This window comes from Carassius auratus, unplaced genomic scaffold (assembly GCF_003368295.1).
Source record: "Carassius auratus strain Wakin unplaced genomic scaffold, ASM336829v1 scaf_tig00002936, whole genome shotgun sequence".
Lineage (NCBI taxonomy): Eukaryota > Metazoa > Chordata > Actinopteri > Cypriniformes > Cyprinidae > Carassius > Carassius auratus.
The window spans coordinates 8,441-26,389 of NW_020523496.1; the positions used below are offsets into that span (position 1 = coordinate 8,441).

General features: G+C 38.3%; 1 long non-coding RNA gene across 1 annotated transcript; it reads left to right on the forward strand.

Moving 5' to 3' along the window:
- The first annotated feature begins 337 nt into the window (after window positions 1-337).
- Window positions 338-5,600, forward strand: LOC113070049 (uncharacterized). The gene is made up of 4 exons (XR_003279848.1): window positions 338-593; window positions 903-940; window positions 2,670-2,791; window positions 5,357-5,600. It is a non-coding gene; the product is annotated as an uncharacterized LOC113070049 (long non-coding RNA).
- Window positions 5,601-17,949: the final 12,349 nt, after the last annotated feature.

Below are 17,949 nucleotides of genomic sequence, written 5' to 3' on the forward strand. Positions count from 1 at the left end.
GAGTAAATTGAATCCCGTCTGCTGCGGTTGGTAATTAGCCGTCACGGATCAGCGAGAGCGACATTGTTTCCTCTCCCTCGGGATCTGGCTCTTATTCCAGTCTTTCTGACGAGGAACAAACTCTGCAGCTTCTGGCTGTTGTTCTAGTCTCTTACTGATGGCATTCGCTGCTCTGTGTGTATTTCTGTGTTTCAAATGTGTGTGTGTCAGTGTCGTGATGAGTTTCCAACTACATCCAGCTTAATGTTGTTATTTAGTCTTCCCTGATGAAGACTGCTCTACAATCAAACTTAACTTAATTATGCTGCCTCGTGTAACATGAGTACACTGTAAAAATTTTCCAGGATTTCACAAGATATAACTGTAATATTTCACAGTTAATTACATTATTACCACTTCACAGGCTTTAACTGTGATAATTCACAATATAATACCGTATTTAGACTTTTACTGTGAAAATAATGCAGGCGCGGGGCTTTTACAAGAAACTACTGTGAATGCCGTCTTTTTTGAGTGGCAACTGCGGCAGCGTCATCAGAGCGTCATCAGAGCTCTCTGATCTACGTGGTCTCATTCGGTGGATTCAGACAGCGGTAAGTGTTTAAATGTCAAACTTTATCAATTTGATGTTTTTTATATGATAGTGCATGTAATTTAAAAGTATGAACCAAATTAGCGTTAGTTGTAGGTTCTGTTGTCATGTTTTTGTAACTTAGTTGGAGCAGACTCGCATCGATGTTTAAGCGCGCAAATTTGAATGAAAAGACGTTGGTTGTAGTGTTAATTATACCGTATTAGGTTAACTGTGAGATGTCTGAATAGATACACCGTTGAACATTTAACTTTAGCTTTACTTAAAGCTTATCTTAGTTACTCTAACAGCGTTCTCTCTTTTACCACAGCATTTTCTACATTGACCGACGATAAATAAAGTTATAAGGTAAGATGTGGCCTTAATGTGGGTATTATGACAGTTATTATCAACTAGATAAATTATGGTGTTTTTGGATTTGGGCAAAGGTGGATTAAATTCATCTCAAATTAGTAACTTTATAATTTTCTTCCCTGCTGTGTGTGTGAAACGGAGCAACCGTTGTCTTTCTCGTCAACAGAAAAATGAATGGGGGGCTTCATCCAGCTGAGTTCACGCAGCATTTTCAACCGCCATTTTTATTCGGATAATTTTCAAAATATTACTGTTATTGTGTCATGAAATGTAGTTTTAAAAGTATTTCAGGCGAGAATGTAGTTGTTTTAAACTCAAATATGCGGTTTATTTATAATGACAGCGTCTATTTAAAAAATGTGTTTCGCCGATCTCGGAGATGAGCTCCATGCCATCAGCGGGAGCTCCGTCATCATGTATCCGCCGAGAGTAGCCTTACCTCGGCTAGATCTTCTGACATTTGCCGCTGGCTCTGATGTGTCTTTAGTGGTTCAAGATAAAATATAATTCGTTTGGGGTAAAATGAAACGTTTCTTATCTTTGGCCTATATTCAATTTATCTATTAATATGTTATATATATATATATATATATATATATATATATATATATATATATATATATATATATATATATATGTCATTTTTATTCCTGTCTCTATAGAAATATGAACTTTTGTCATATAGCTCCGGTTGACTGCTCACTGACAACATCTGTCGTTCCTCCTTGTTGAATGAGTGGAGAAGGGTATTCCTGCACAACCGGAGGCTGCAGGAACATACTGTTGAATGAATGACTCCTAGCAGGCTCCTGATTGGTTAACGCGGCGCGAATTGACGCCAAAGTTCAAATTTTTCAACTCGGGCGGCAGACGCGATTTCGCGTCAAACGTTAAATGCACAAAAAGCACCATTTGCGCTTAACGCGCGTTTCGCGCGAAGCGCTCTATTCGCGCGTCAATTCGCGTCTTCCGCGCCGCGCTTAACGCCTCATTCGCGCCGCGAGACCTCCAGACGCGCGTAAACGCGCCTTTGCATTGACTTAACATTGAAATCATTCGCGCCAGACGCTCTATTCGCGTTTGGTGTGAACACAGCATTATACGCAGCTAAAACGCTGGTGTGGACGGAGATATTCGTTTTAATTCTCCGTTTCTAAACGAAAACGCAGTAGTGTGGACGGGGCCTTAATTTGTGTGTCTGTGCTGGAGACCAGACCAGATTAGACCAGAGACAAAGCTTAAAAAAGTCAGAAACAACTAGAAAACTGGGTGCTTTATTGTGAAAAAGATATAAGAAATGAAATGTTTATCACATCATCTGTGAACGGGTAATAATTCTAGGAGGAAGAGTACAAGTAGAAACAGCCATAGGGAGATGGACAGGCAACAGGCTCTTACTCCATCCTCTGCAAACGGAACATGTAAATTATGTAAATTGTTGTGTGCGAATTCTTTGCCTAGGTAAATCACACACCTCTACTTTGGTGAAGGTCTATTCTTGACTGTGTTTGTGATGGAAATGTTTTTCAGTTCAGTTCCATGCATTTTTTTTTTCTGAATTACAGTACTTACACCTGAATTACACCTTTGTTTAAACTGAGCTAACTTTAGTTTGACTCTGTACTGCAAAAGCAGTGACCCACTGAGGGTGGTGACTGGGAACTGACACCTTTTTCATCACACGAATTAAACTAACAGGTTTCTTCTGTCTTTTTGTTTGTAGGTGCTTCTTGGGCATCAACCCAGAGACGGGCACAAAATCTAAGAGGCAGAGAGGTCACATGAACCAGCAAGTCTGCACTCTTATCAGGAAGCTCATTGACTTCGAATGGATGTCAATCTAATGTAAGCTGTGTTCCGATTTAAGAACGGACTAATGAAACACAGTATCTGTGTTAAAGGAACACGCTGACTTTTTGTGACTTTATCTTATTCCCCGTATCCCCCAGAGTTAGATAAGTCTATACATACCCTTCTCATCTCAGTGCTTGCCGTAAGTCTGTCTGAGGCACCCACCGCTAGCCTAGCTTAGCACAAAGACTGGAGGTAAACGGCTCCAGCTAGCATACTGCTCCCAATAAGTGACAAAATAACGCCAACATTTTCCTATTTACATATTGTGATTTGTATAGTCACAGTGACTCTAACCATCTTCTAACCGTATACATACTGGGAACTATATTCTCAGAAGGCGAAGCACTGCTACTTGGGGAGTGATTTTCTCACAGCACCTGAGAAGCCCTGTGGTGAGGAGCAGAGAGTTTGCTCAGAATTGGAGTAAATCACTCCAAAGAAGTAGCAGTGCTTCGCCTTCTGAGAATATAGTTCCCAGTATGTATACAGTTAGAAGATGGTTGTGTCTCATATCACTGTGATTGTGTTGGCGTTATTTTGTCACTTATTGAGAGCAGTATGCTATCTGGAGCTGTTTACCTCCAGTCTTTGTGCTAAGCTAGGCTAGCGGTGGGTGCGTCAAATAGAGGCACTCAAGGAGATGAGAAGGGTATGTATGGACTTATCTAACTCTGGGGGATACGGTGAATAAGCTAAAGTCCCAAAAAGTCGGCGTGTTCCTTTAAGCTAGATGTAGTTATGCAGTAAGAAGTTTACTGAAGCTATTAAAGGGTTAGTTCACCCAAAATTGAAAAATCTGTCATTAATTACATCCCCTCACGATGTTCCAAACACAAGAATTTTGTTCTACACAAATTAAGAAAATTTTAAGCAATATGAGAGCTTTCTGATCCCACCTATAGACTACTATGTTATAACCATTTTCAAGTCCGAGAAAGGTAGTAAAACCATCGTTAAAATAGTCCATGTGACTACAGTGGTTCAACCTCAATGTTATGATGCGACGAGAATACTTTTTGTGCCCAATGCAATCACATGCATGATCGAGAACACATCACGTGAACAGCATCGGATACTGGCACAGAAAGGAAAATTGTTGAATAAAGTCGGTATTCTATTTTGTTTTGTTTTGTTTCTGCGCAGTAAATGTATTCTCGTCGCTTCATAACATTAAGGTTTAACCACTGTATACATATGGACTATTTTAACAATCTTTCCGGGCCTTGAAAGTAAAATAATTGCTGTCCATGGAGGATACAGAAAGCTCTCGGATTTCTTAAAATATCTTAATTTGTGTTCCAAAGATTTTTGGGGTGAACTATCCCTTTAATGTGTTTCTATAGTGTCTCCTGATTCCATGTAGAGTTTAGACAGACTGCAAAATAAATGTGTAAAATTAATTGTTTTTACGTTTATTTGATTTTAACATGCCTTGACGTCTAAAAAACATCAAATTTACAGTACTTTACAATAGTTTTAAGTGTAAATTTACATTACTTGCTACTGTGTTGAATTACTATGCAATTTAGCATGCAATTTTTGCTTAAAGGGTTAGTTCACCCAAAAATGAAAATTCTGTCAGTAATTACTCACCCTCATGTTGTTCCAACCCCGTAAGACCTTCTCTCATCTTCGGAACACAAATTAAAATATTTTTGATTAAATCTGAGAGCTGTCTCACTCCTCCATAGGCTTCTAAGGGATTGAAACTTGCTGGCCCAGAAAATGTATTAAAAACATCATTAATATAGTCCAAGTGACTACAGTGGCTCAATCTTACGTTTACCAAGCAACGAGAATACTTTTTGTGCGCAAAACCCCCCCAAAAATAATGACTTTATTCCACTATTCATTTCCTTCTCTCTGGGCCTCGGGTGAATTCATGTAGTATAACAGCGTAGCGCTTCTGTGTTATACGTCACATGCATCACACACATGACCAGCGTCGGCCAATAGTGAGCCTACGTGTGACGTATAACACAGAAGCGCTACGCTGTTTTACTACATGAAAAAACTCAAGGCCCACAGAGAAGGAAATGAATTGTGGAATAAAGTTGTTTTTTGTTTTTTTTTTACGCACAAAGTATTCTCGTCGCTTTATAAACTTAAGATTGAGCTACTGGAGTCACTTGGACTATATTAAAGATGTCTTTAATACATTTTTCTGGGCCAGCAAGTTTCAAACCCTTAGAAGCCGATGGAGGAGTGATCCAGCTCTCAGATTTCATCAAAAATATCTTAATTTGTGCTCTGTAATTACTGACAGAATTTTCATTTTTGGGTGAACTAACCTTTTAACCTCAATCATGTTACTTTCAGTCCTGTTACTCACGTGAAAAATAATAGGACTGGGTAAAAGTAACAGGAGTGATTAGAGTCCTGGTTTGTTGATTTAATATTAATTGAGAGTACTATTCACATTTTTTTTAATAGTTGAAATTACTTAAATTGTAGACATTTTAGGATTAGTGTTACAATGCGAGCACCATACTTACAGGGAGTCAGTCCACCACAGAGTAACTTAAACTTTTTGTCTTTCTTATCTTTTGTATATAGTGGATAGAACCCACACTATGCAGGTGCCAGCTGCGAGGGAAGGAGAGAGACACCTGCGACCCTCTCTATTCCCACCTTTTTGTCTTTTCTTACATCTCTCTCCCTCACTCTCTCTTCTCTGTCTCCTTCTTTCTCTTTTGACACACATTCCTGTTACCCAGTGTCAATCCCTGTTGCCCAGTGTTTTATTCATGTAATTAAATTGTATTTTACTTCTAAAAAATAAAAGTTATGTCACTGTTTTTATCAGTTTTGTTTGGTCCATCATTTATGCTAAATCACAGTAATAGATAGACATTCACAGTTATGTACAGTAATTCTACAGCTGCTTACTGCTAAATTACAGTAATAGACTAATTTCACAGTTAAATACATTAATTCTACATCTACTTGCTGCTAAATTACAATAATAGACACTAATTTCACAGTTAAATACATGAATTCTACAGCTGCTTACTGTTAAATTACAGTAATACATAGACACCAACTGTAATTTCACAGTTAAATACATTAATTCTACAGCAGCTTACCGCTAAATCACAGTAATGCGATGTCAGAATTACTGTGAAGTCACAGTATACAGCTGTCATTTCACAATAATTTACTGTAAAAATGTTACAGTAACTTACTGTGAAAGTCATGCAATTATTAACCTGCAATTTATTGTAAATTTACAGTCAAATAATTAACAGTGTACATTTTGTCCGATGCCTCCATGCTTTTGGTCAAAAGTCATAGTTTGCTGAACAAGCAGGAATATTTTGTTGACTTGAAAAAACAGCCTCAAAAATGTATTTAATATCGTTAAAGCATTCACTGCCACAAACTTTGCAATCTTAGTTAAGTTCTAAACTGTGTCAGTTAATTAAAATGATTAACTGCTCTGTGAAATCCACATTCCTCACGTGTGTGTGTTAACATGATCAGTTGTGACTCATGATGTTGTGTTGGCCCTCACTGATACAGCAGAGGAACGGCAGGCTTCACGATCACATCTGACTTTATCTCTATACACGCATGAGAACACAGCACTGTAAAACAGTATAAATGACATGTCAGATCTGGTGAATCTTGTGTGTGTGTGTGAAATGCCTTAGTGTGTGTGATTAATGGCAGTTCGCATCTGTAATGGGAACCAGAGGGAGCGAAACAATGAACTTCTTTTTATAGAACAACCCCGATAGAGAGAGAAAATATTCCTGATCCTGCACTATCTGCACAGCTTGGGCTGTGTGTGTGTGAGTGAGTGTGTGTGTGTGTGTGTGTGTGTGTGTGTGTGTGTGTGTGTGTGTGTGAGAGAGAGAGAGAGAGAGAGAGAGAGAGAGAGAGAGAGGGAGAGGGAGAGAATCTTCCATTGGTATTTTAATACTCCACACACACACACACACACACACACACACACAGAGGCTCAACCCTTGCTCTCCGTTTACAGTCTGAGCTGGAGCTGTGAAGTTTGGTGAAGTTTAAGCCATGATCACCAGCAGTGTTTATCTGAATGTGTTTTCTTCAGGTCTTCAGGACAGACTCGCAGCTCACAAGGGTTTAGAAAAGACTTTCAATACGTGTGTGTGTGTGTGTGTGTGTGTGTGTGTACATGCCTCTGTGTGTGTGTGTGTGTGTGTGTGTGTGTCGTGAACACACTGATGGTGAATCTTACACGTGTAAGTGAGCGATCGTCTTTCTCCTCATGACATTAAATATTCAGACAGCTTTTTGTTGAACACATTATCTGTTCCGCTCAGATAGACCTCAGTGCCATTACAATCTGTTTGACTTTAAAACAACTTTCACTATCAGCGTGTGTGTGTGTGTGTGTGTTTAAGCTAAATGTACTTGGGGGACAAATTTCCTGAAAATTCAGATGTGTATAAAATGTAGCATACATTATGTTCATACCGACAGCATCTGTAAGGGAAAAATGTTTCACAGCTTTTGAAGTAACATAACTAAATAAATCCTTTTTTTGTTATTTTAGAGACTATCCATACCTTGTGTAGAAACATGTATATGTGCTAGAAACATCTCTTCATGAGATCGTGGTGATCCTGCGGCTTGTTGAAAGAGACGAATCATGAGTGGTGTTTAGAAACGGTTTCTAGAACTCGTTTCCTTCCCAGATTGATCTTGAATATCAGGAGATGGATGTGTGGTTTTATCCAGAAGAGAGCAGAGAGAGTCTGTAATGTTAACCCATTTAAAAATAAGCTTTAATACTAAAAAAAAGAGAGAAAAATATTAAATGAACATCCAATTAAAACTTTTTCAGTAATAAAACAATGAATGATGTACAGTATGATGAATAATGTATTGTATATACTGTTTTTGTTCTAAGATGTTGAGAAAGTAAAGAATTAATATTGTACTAATGTTTGTTCATAACTTTGGAAAAACCTTGCCAGAATGTTAAGCCAAAGTTTTCTTTTTAGCTGCAAATACACTAAAAATAATGTATTTAGAGCTGAAATATTCCCTGCCTTCAAGCTCATCAAATATGAAGAATATGAATCATGTTTGTTCTCGTGCATCAAGCAGCACATTTAAAGCTTCTGTTTACCATTTTCTGTGTACTTTATTGTAAGATTAATCAAACACAGATACCATCATAAAGACGTTATGAGAATGCATACAAACACATTTCCACCAATTCTCTACATTTGATATGAATCAGAATGTGTGTGGCACTGCTCACATATGACAGAGCTTCCAGTAACAAAGAGACACTCACACGTCCATCTGTGTGTGTGTGTGTGTGTGTGTCTGTGGGTCTCTCTGTGTGTGTGTGTGTGTGTGTCTGTGTGTGTGTGTGTGTGTGTGTGTGTGTGTGTGTGTGTTTCTCCCATGCTGAGCCTCAGGCTGTGTTTTCTGCTCCTGTGCTCTTAGATGAAGTTCTGTCCCACTCTGGTCTCTAGAGTCGCAGTGTCACTAGAGGGAGCCGCTAAGAGTCTGAATCAGTCAAACACTTTCAACAGTAAAACATCCAGATCCAAGAACCATCACTCCAACAATTGCTCTTTTAAATGCTGAATAAAACACTCAAGTTCCAATTCAGTTCAATTTAATTTATATAGCACATTTAAAAACAACCATGGTTGACCAAAGTGCTTAACAATGTCCAGAAAAACACACACACAAGCAAGACAAATACAGTAAAAACATCACAATGTCTCAGCTCAGCTCAAAATAAAAGCCAAGGAATACAGGTCTGTCTTAAGTCACGACATAAATCCAACAGTCTGAGCAGACAAAACTATTCAATAAATTAGTTGACACTGATAAACCTTGGTCAATTATTTTTTACCTGGCTCTCAGAACATCGAGGAGCTCCTGATTGGACGACCTCTGTGCTTTAACAAGAGTGTGGACATGTATAAGCTCTGAATGGGCGCCAACCCATTTCAAATCTTAAGAAAAAATAATAATAATAATAATAAAATCTTGAAATCAATCTTGTAGCGGACAGGAAGCCAGTTGTAACACCACACCAGCAGAGAGAGCCCTCTCCTGAGTATTGACTTCCTCTGCTGCACAGGTTCACTTCCTGTTTTTCTACTATTTAGCTGGGCCTGGTTGACAAGCCAGTGTGAAGTATTGCCAGTTCTTCTGCCTTACTAAGCGTTTACCCCCCTATTGTCTTGACTATTGTGTGTATGACCATTGCCTGCCTTGTTCTGTTGGATTCTTCCTTGCTTTGACGACTGATTGGACTGTCTTACTGTTTATGAACTTTGCCTGCCTTCATATTTTTGATTTGAATTTGGTTGCTGTGGATTTTAATAAACATCTACACATGGATCCAAACATGGCCTCAGCTTCATTACACCAGTATAGTGAAAACAAGGCTGGGGCAATGTACTCATACTTTTGAGTCCCAGTTAAAATGACTGTGGAAAATCACACTGAGTTTCTTGGTAAATGGACGAACATACAAACCTAAATTATCAGGATCATCTACACAAGCACTTATATACAGAGGATGACCAAACACAACAATCTCATTCTTATTTTGTTTAAGAAAGAATGTTCTGATCCAGCCATATTCTTTACATCTCTCGGGCAATTAAGTAATGACAGAAATGAAGCTTTGTCATTTGTTTGAGAGGCAAAGAAATTTGTACATCATTCTCATAACAGTGGAAGGAGATATTGTGCTTTCTAAAAATATATACCCACAGTATACAAAGAAAACAACATAGGGCCAATATTGACCCTTGGGGGATGCCACCAAAAAGAGGGGCCGCAGATTAAGAAAATTCACCAAGGTGAACAGAAAAACGTCTGTCTGTCAAATATGATTGAAACCATTTAAGAGCTATGCCTTTAATGCCAACACACTGTTCAAGTCTAGATGAAAGAACTGAGTGGTTGACCGTATCAAAGGCTACAGTCAAATCCAAAAGGACTAAAACAGCAGAGTTACCAGTGTCCACAGTTAAAGAAAGATAATTAGAAACTCTTAAAAAAGCAGTTTCTGTACTGTGACATTTTCTGTGACACTGTGACTGTTCTGTGTTGTGTAATTAAAACTAGACTGAATTTTTCCATAAATACTTAATTCATCTAGAAATGATTGAAGTCAGTTAAAAACAATTTTCCAAAAAAATTTGATAAAAAGGGCAATTTTAAAATTCTAAACATCTCAAGCTGCACATTTGTAATTTGCAATTGGTTAAAATAATTACCAAAACTTAACAGTCAGAATACATTAATATCTTCAACACATCTCAGGCTGATTGTGAAGTGAATCTCTGCAACTCTCAATGAATATATTCTGACTTCTACACACTTTTTTGTCCTGTTCAGTGATGTACTAGTCTTTGGATTGCCTTCATTTCAAGGCTAATTCATAGATGTGCTTAATAAAGCAGGGTATTATGTAATAGACTTGATGAATGTTTGAGATCTGATCACAGATCGGCCAGAGAGTAACAGACTCTGTGTCTGGCTTCTCACGTCCCAGATGGATGGAAACGCCTACCACACTCTCCACAGCAACCTGCACACTTTACCACGGCAACCAGCCCTTACAACCCCAACAGACCGAGAGAGAGAGAGAGAGAGAGAGAGAGAGAGAGAGAGAGAGAGAGACAACCCCTACAGACCAAGAGAGAGAGAGAGAGAGAGAGAGAGAGAGAACTAATACAGACTGAGAGAGAGAGAGAGAGAGAGAGAGAGAGAGAGAGAGAGAGAGAACCCCTACAGACTAAGAGAGAGAAAGAGAGAGAGAGAGAGAGAGAGAGAGAGAGAGAGAGAGAGAGAGAGAGAGAAAGTGTATTTAGGTCAGAGGTTTATGGAGGAGGAAAGCAGAAGAGATGTTCAGGTTGAGCTGCACTTGTGTTTTAGTGGATATTACACCTGCGTTAGGCTTGTGTCAGAGCTTTAAATCACACAAGCACAGAACTAGATAATGTTGTGAGCAGCAGTGTTGGTAATGAACTAGTTACATCTAAAGGAATTACATAATTTAATTACAAAATAAATGTAACCGTAATCTGTTACAGTTACTGAGTCACTCATTCTCTACTATAGGAGAGGAAGAATTGTATAAACGTATTAAATCATCAAAACCAACAACATGTTTGTTAGACCCTATACCACCTAACCTCCTAAAAAGAGGTGCTTCCAGAAGTCATAGATCCTCGTCTGACTATTATTAATTCCTCATTGTCATTAGGATATGTCCCCAAAACCTTCGTACTGGCTGTTATTAAGCCTCTCATCAAAAAAACACAACTTGACCCCAAATAACTAGTTAATTATAGACCAATCTCGAATCTCCTTTTCTGTCCAAGATACTAGAAAAGGTGGTGTCCTCACAATTATATTCCTTCTTAGAGAAAAATGGTATATGTGAGGATTTCCAGTCAGGAATTTAGACCGTATCATAGTACTGAAACTGCTCTCCTTAGAGTTACAAATGATCTGCTCTTATCATCTGATCGTGGGTGTATCTCTCTATTAGTTTTATTGGATCTTAGTGCTGCGTTTGACACAATTGACCACAACATTCTTTGCATAGACTTGAACACTTTGTTGGCATCAGTGGAAGTGCATTAGCATGGTTTAAATCGTACTTATATGACTGCCATCAGTTCGTAGCAGTGAATGAAGAGATATCATATCGATCACAAATTGCAGTATGGAGTACCTCAAGGCTCAGTACTAGGGCCGCTACTCTTCACGCTTTATATGTTACCCCTTGGGAGATATCATCAGGAAACATGGTGTTAGCTTTCACTGTTATGCTGATGATACTCAGCTCTATATTTCTTCGCGGACCAGTGAAAAACAACAGTTTGAAAAACTAATGGAATGCATAGTCGGTATAAAAAACTGGATGACGAGTAATTTCTTACTGCTAAATTCTGAAAAACAGAGGTGTTAATTATAGACACTATTTAACTGAACAGAGATTACATCACTGAATTCAATGATGAACTGCCTTTAACTATCATTTTGCATTTTTGACACACTGTTTTCCTAATGAATGTTGTTCAGTTGCTTTGACACAATGAAATAAATAAAAATAAATAAATAAATAAATTAAATACATTTTGTGTGGTTGGTGTTTTAAATTTAAATAATTATAATATAACTGATTACATTTGCTTACTTTCTGATTACATTTCCAATTTCTAACAAATGTTTTTAACTCTTAATCATTTTCAAACATATAAAAGCAGGTAGGGTTCGCCATACAGCAGTACTTAACACTGTATTACTGTCATCACTGTCCAGTTAGTGTTAGATGAGTTAAGAATTTAATAGTTACACTAGGCTACTTGCTTTTTAAATAGGGTTATAACTTTTAATCTGTAACCTATTGGATTTGCATTTACCTACCAGTAACCTTCCAGCAGTGGTTTTAAGTGAGTAGATATTATTATTATTATTATTATAAAAATATGATTTATTATACTGACATTATAATTTATTCTACATCCATTGGACCTGGACTGCATTTACCAAAAATCATTGCAAGCTTAAATACACCGTAGACCCTTTGAAACCAGTGAAGCTTAGATCAACTAAAGCTTACGATGCTTTTGGGAAATGCAGCCCAGGTCAGCACTATATTGTAGAGTTTATGATGTCTATTACAACTGAGATTGGTGAATGCTATTGTGAGTATTATTTAAATTCCAAAATATTTCACAGTTTTTTCTTTCTTTTTTTTCAGTGACATTAATACACTTTCCACTCCGTTAGGCTTTAAGAAAAATGTCTATCCTCAGTCTCTTAATGATATCACCCAGCAGGAAGTGACATCATTCTGGAGGTGTATATATTTATTACTATTTTATTTTTGTTATATGGTTAGTGACATTAGCTGGTTTGTAAGACCAGAAACACCAGAGCTTGACTATATGAGATAGACAGACGAAGCACCTGCACTCACACTAATAGCAGCTGTATGCTAATCCACACCTGACTCAGCATAGTGAACACACACATACACACACACACACACACACACACTGGCAGCCCACTGGGAACTAAGTTGCGTTCAAAAGCATTCGGAAAGATAGCATATCTGCCAAAAATACCACTGAAAAATGTGAGTGATGTTGAGTTGAGACAAAACGTCAGATCATCATCTATTGCTGAAGTGTGTCTGACCGAAGAAAACCAGAGGATGCGACACACCTGTGCTATTTTGCCATTTATGTGTGTGTCAGATGGATGTTTGGCAGCTGTAAAACCATCAGTGCTGCATTTCAAAATGACACATTTTCGACATTTAAAGACTTGAACTTTCTTCAGCTTTCTCATTTACATTCAGAATATGGCACCTTTCAAATGTCCCTGGCTCCACTTTAGTGCTGCTACAGCTCACACAGTGGATCATGACATTATACCAGGGTCATGGGTTCAATTCTCAGAGAAAGCATGAACTCTAAGCTACATGTACTGTATAGCTTGAATGAACTGCAGGTTAGGTTGAATAAAAGGGTCTGTCAAGTGTATAAATGTTTTTGGTAAAGACCATCAGAATGTTTGGTTCTTTGCATCACATTACCAGCTCCATATGTTTAGCTGGGTTCGACCTAGTAAACTTGCTCAGTAGCACACCCGGTGCAGCATTGCACTTGTGATGTAAAGTGCATGGTTACAAGTAAAGATGAAAGAGCTGAAAGACTTGTAGAAGCAGGATAAATATGTATTTTTTATATGTATGTATTTTTATAATATGTATTTTTATTGTTATATGTAATATGTATGTTTGTTTTGGTTTACAGTATTGGTTTGATTTAGGGTGGGGGTTTGCTGTAGGTGCTATGTTATTTTTAAAATGCGATAGATCATTAACGCCACTTAACAGACATTTCATTTCTGAACTGTGGTGATACAAACAACAACCAACATAATTAAATGACGTCCAGATTAACTTTCGTTCCCGATAAAATTCAATACCACTTTTACTGGGCAGTTTTACTTTGAAAGTTTCATGAAACACTTAACAAGCTAAGTAAAAAAATAATAATAAAACATGTTAATTTCACTCCAGTTATTTTTATGTTGCTTGATTAAAAACATATCAATAAGAGATCATGTTGATTCACTGATTTTTTACTGCAATATGAATGAGCTGGGTGTTTGAGCACATGCCCAGGGCACCACATACAGAAGGGATGGATGAATGTTTAAATGGCTAAAGACCCTCTGCACTGTCGCGAGGGCCGGTGGAAGAGAGTGTCCAGGCATCTGTGACTGCCACCAGAACATCCATTCAGAGTTATCTGAACTAACTTTAATAACATTAGCAAAACATAAAAACGTTATTTATACATTCATGAAATGTTGGACATGTGTCTATTGTTTTCGAAAAGTTAATACTAGTTGTTTATGTTCCCCTAGAAAGAACTAATCTTCTCCCAATGTTTGCAAAAATGTTGAAATGGAATGTTGCGTTTAAGGTTTTAGTTAACTCTGAGTCTAGAGTTTAACTTTTCTTTTGAGTAAACGTTCTATTAATGTTACTTTCTTAACTTGAGAGAACATTAGCCAGTGTTCCCTGTTAGCTGGGCTGAATTCATATGTTTTGTGTAAGAAATAGACCCAAATGTACGTAAATTTTTCACTGAAGATCTTCCCTCTGCTGAAGCTGTGTGCATGCGTGTGTGTGTCTTCTAGCTCCGCTCTGAAACGAGAGTGTGTGAGATGTTTTACATAAACGTCGTCAGGCTGAGCTTTAATGAGTAAAGCATAATTCATGGGCCGGGCCTAATTGAGCGGATTCTCTGGTGCATACTCAATCTAGCAGCTCACTCTCGGGGTTGACATTTGGAGAGACGCACTTATATTTTATTTGAAGATTAATGTGCACGAGATAGAGAGTGTGTGTCTTCTGGCAGCTGTAGTATTTGCAAGTCAAACTTCTTCCATAATTAAGAGTGCTGAGGATGTTCCTCGACAGGCCGAGGGGAAGCGGCTGTACAACGGGGTAATGCGAGCGGCGAGCGCTGTCAGGAGAATCAGCTCAAACTAACCGGAAGAGTCAAGCTTAATCGCCGCTGCCGGTTCACTCAAAACAAACGGGTGGCACATTTCATCATTCGCTCAAACCCCACACGCGTGTTTCCTTGATGATTACCAGCTGGATGGGCTCTGGACACGGCAGAGAGATGCATGCATCTGGTGTGTGTGTGTGTGTGTGTGTGTGTGTGTGTGTGTGCGTGTGTGGGAGATGTGTTAAAATTCATCTGAGCATCCTGATGGCACTTGAACCTACACGCCAATCTTTCACAAGTATCAAATCCTCACTGTTCCTGCACTAGTGCTAACGTGTTGTAATGAGCTGGGCCTTAGCATGACTGCTGCTGCTTTAACTGATCTGGACAGCATTTGACATGCTTTTAATAGTTACAAATGAGCCTATAAATAGGTCAAAGGTCAGATTACCTGTTTTGAACAATGGATGCTAACAATGAACAAAGAGCAAGTAGGAGGAAGAGGCAGGAGACAACAAGGACAAATACCAAGGAGGAGGAGGAGGAGGAGGAAGGGGAAGAAGAGGATAAGGGCAAATAAGAGAAGGAAGGAGAGCCATCTCTGATGAGATTAGGGCAACACTTGTTGATCATGTAATCAACCACGGTTTGACCATGAGAGAGGCTGGACTGAGTGTCCAGCACAACTTGAGTTGATTTCAGGTGACATCCATAAATCGAACCTTCAGAAATGAGAACAGGTATGCAACTATCTAATGACTATTTTAGCATTATAGTAATGTACTGTAAAATACGTATGACTGCATAGTATTGCATAAACATTTGTAACTCTAAGCCATTTATTGAGTGAATGAGGTTGGTTATGATGCTGAACTACATTTTTTTGTAAATGGTTTACAGTTCCTATGCTGAACACATACTGTGTTTGAGGTCTGTACACAGTGGAAAGGCAAAGACATCATCGATGACGAGGACGCTTGTTTACAGATGTACAAGAGACTGCAATTATATAATGGTTTTGGCCAACAATGCAATTATGATTCGAGAGATAAGAGAGCATATATTGAATAATGACACCATATTCAACAGCATCACTTCTGTAAGCCTGTCAACCATACAACTCATCCTCCAGCAGCACCAAGTGATGATGAAACAACTTTACAAGGTGCCATTTGAGAGAAACTCTGACAGAGTCCAGAATCTGCGACATGACTTTGTAGAGGTATGTATGCAACACTACTTCCAGTACTTCAGACATTACAATACTTACTCATCTGTATATAATTTGTCTGTTACAGAGTATTGGAGATGGATGCCCATGTAATTCACCACTAATTTATTTATGTGGATGAGGTTGGCTTCAACCTCACCAAAACCAGGCGCCGTGGACAAAATGTAATAGGACAGAGGACACTTACCAATGTCCCTGGACAGCGTGGGGGTAATATAACCATGTGTGCTGCCATCACTCAAAACCGGGTCCTCCATCAATGTCCATACAACACCGGCCATATACTCACTGTTCTGGATGCAATTCACATAAGGCTTGTCCCTGATCCAGATCAGGCGCCTGCTAGATTTTTGGTGATCTGGGACAATGTTAGTTTTCACCAGGCTGTTCTGGTCCAAAACTGGTTAGCCACCCATCCACAATTTGTAGTTTTGTACCTACCCATATTCACCTTTTCTAAATCCCCTAGAGGAATTCTTCTCAGCCTGGCGCTGGAAAGTGTATGATCGCCAACCCTTCGCCCGCATGCTGCTTCTCCAGGCAATGGAGGACACATGTGGAGACATAGAGGATGCCTCTGTCCAATGTTGGATATGCCATGCTCGGAGATACTTCCTTCGATGTTTGGCAAGAGAAACCGTATCCTGTGATGTGGACGAAGTATTGTGGTCAGACCCAGCTCAGAGAAGAGATGAAGCTTAGCACTGGGGACTGCACCCCCCCATCCCCCTGCCAATTCCCGGACCGGGACCCCACACACAATTTACTGTATTCTACTGTAAAGAATATACTTTTGGTTTACATGTTTATAGTTTTGTTGTATGCTAATGTATACAGCAGTACTGTTTGGCCTAATAAATATTTTCTGTTTCTACATTGCATTGGCGCTTCGGGTGTACGTGTTACCCCTCTCAGCAAATCACTTTCACTGTAGAACATTGTACTGAAATGTAGATCTAAGCCTATGACAAACCAAAGAGCTTGAGATTTAGAACAGCAGTGTTTGCATGGTATATGCATCAATTTATTATTATGAAAGAAGTGTTTGTCATTTGACGCGAATGCTTAGTTCTGACATGTGTTAATGGAATTTTGAATGCAGTGTTGAATTTTGAAGAAGATGCGAGGCATTTAGCATTTTGTGTGTGCATTTTTGACATTAGACTTCATTTTGAAAATGTAAGTTATTGGAAAAAACTGTACATTTAGGTCCTTAAAACAACATCTTGTAATTTTATCGTTACTTGAAGGATACTAAAATGTTTCTCTCAACATTCTGCTAACTTTATCTCACCCGAAATATAACGTCATTTGAACATTTATTACAGTTTTTCTCGACAACTTACATTTTCAAAACTTTGCCTATTTTTATCAAAACTTCACACACAAATCCAAGAATTGCACACACCGAATCCATAATGCCTCACATCTTTAGCAGCATAAAGCACTGCACCGAAAATATCAAACTTTTGCAAACACCTTTGCCATAGTATTAACTCCTATTAGACTTGTGTGTGTTAGATAGATAATTGTGTGCTTTGTTTTGCACAAGAGTTTTATGAAAACTGAGTCAAAGGTTGATAAGTGAATGATTTTGCAGATTTGGTGTGTGCTTCTGCTGTTTGAGTGACAGCTTTCAGAAACTGTGTGATGATTGAGTAAAGCTTTGTAAGAACAATGTTAAAATCAGTTTTCTTGTGATTCTAACATTATTTTAAGGTTACAAGAACGTTTCTTACAACATTCTATTAACTTTTTATGATTCAAAATATGTTTTCTTTTTATTTTCTTTCTTTTTTTTATAATCATGCATACAGTTAGCTTACAAGAAGAACATTACAGAACATAATTTCATCGCACATGCTAACTTGAATTGCATTGAATTGCAGTTATTTTCTGAATCATTACACAAA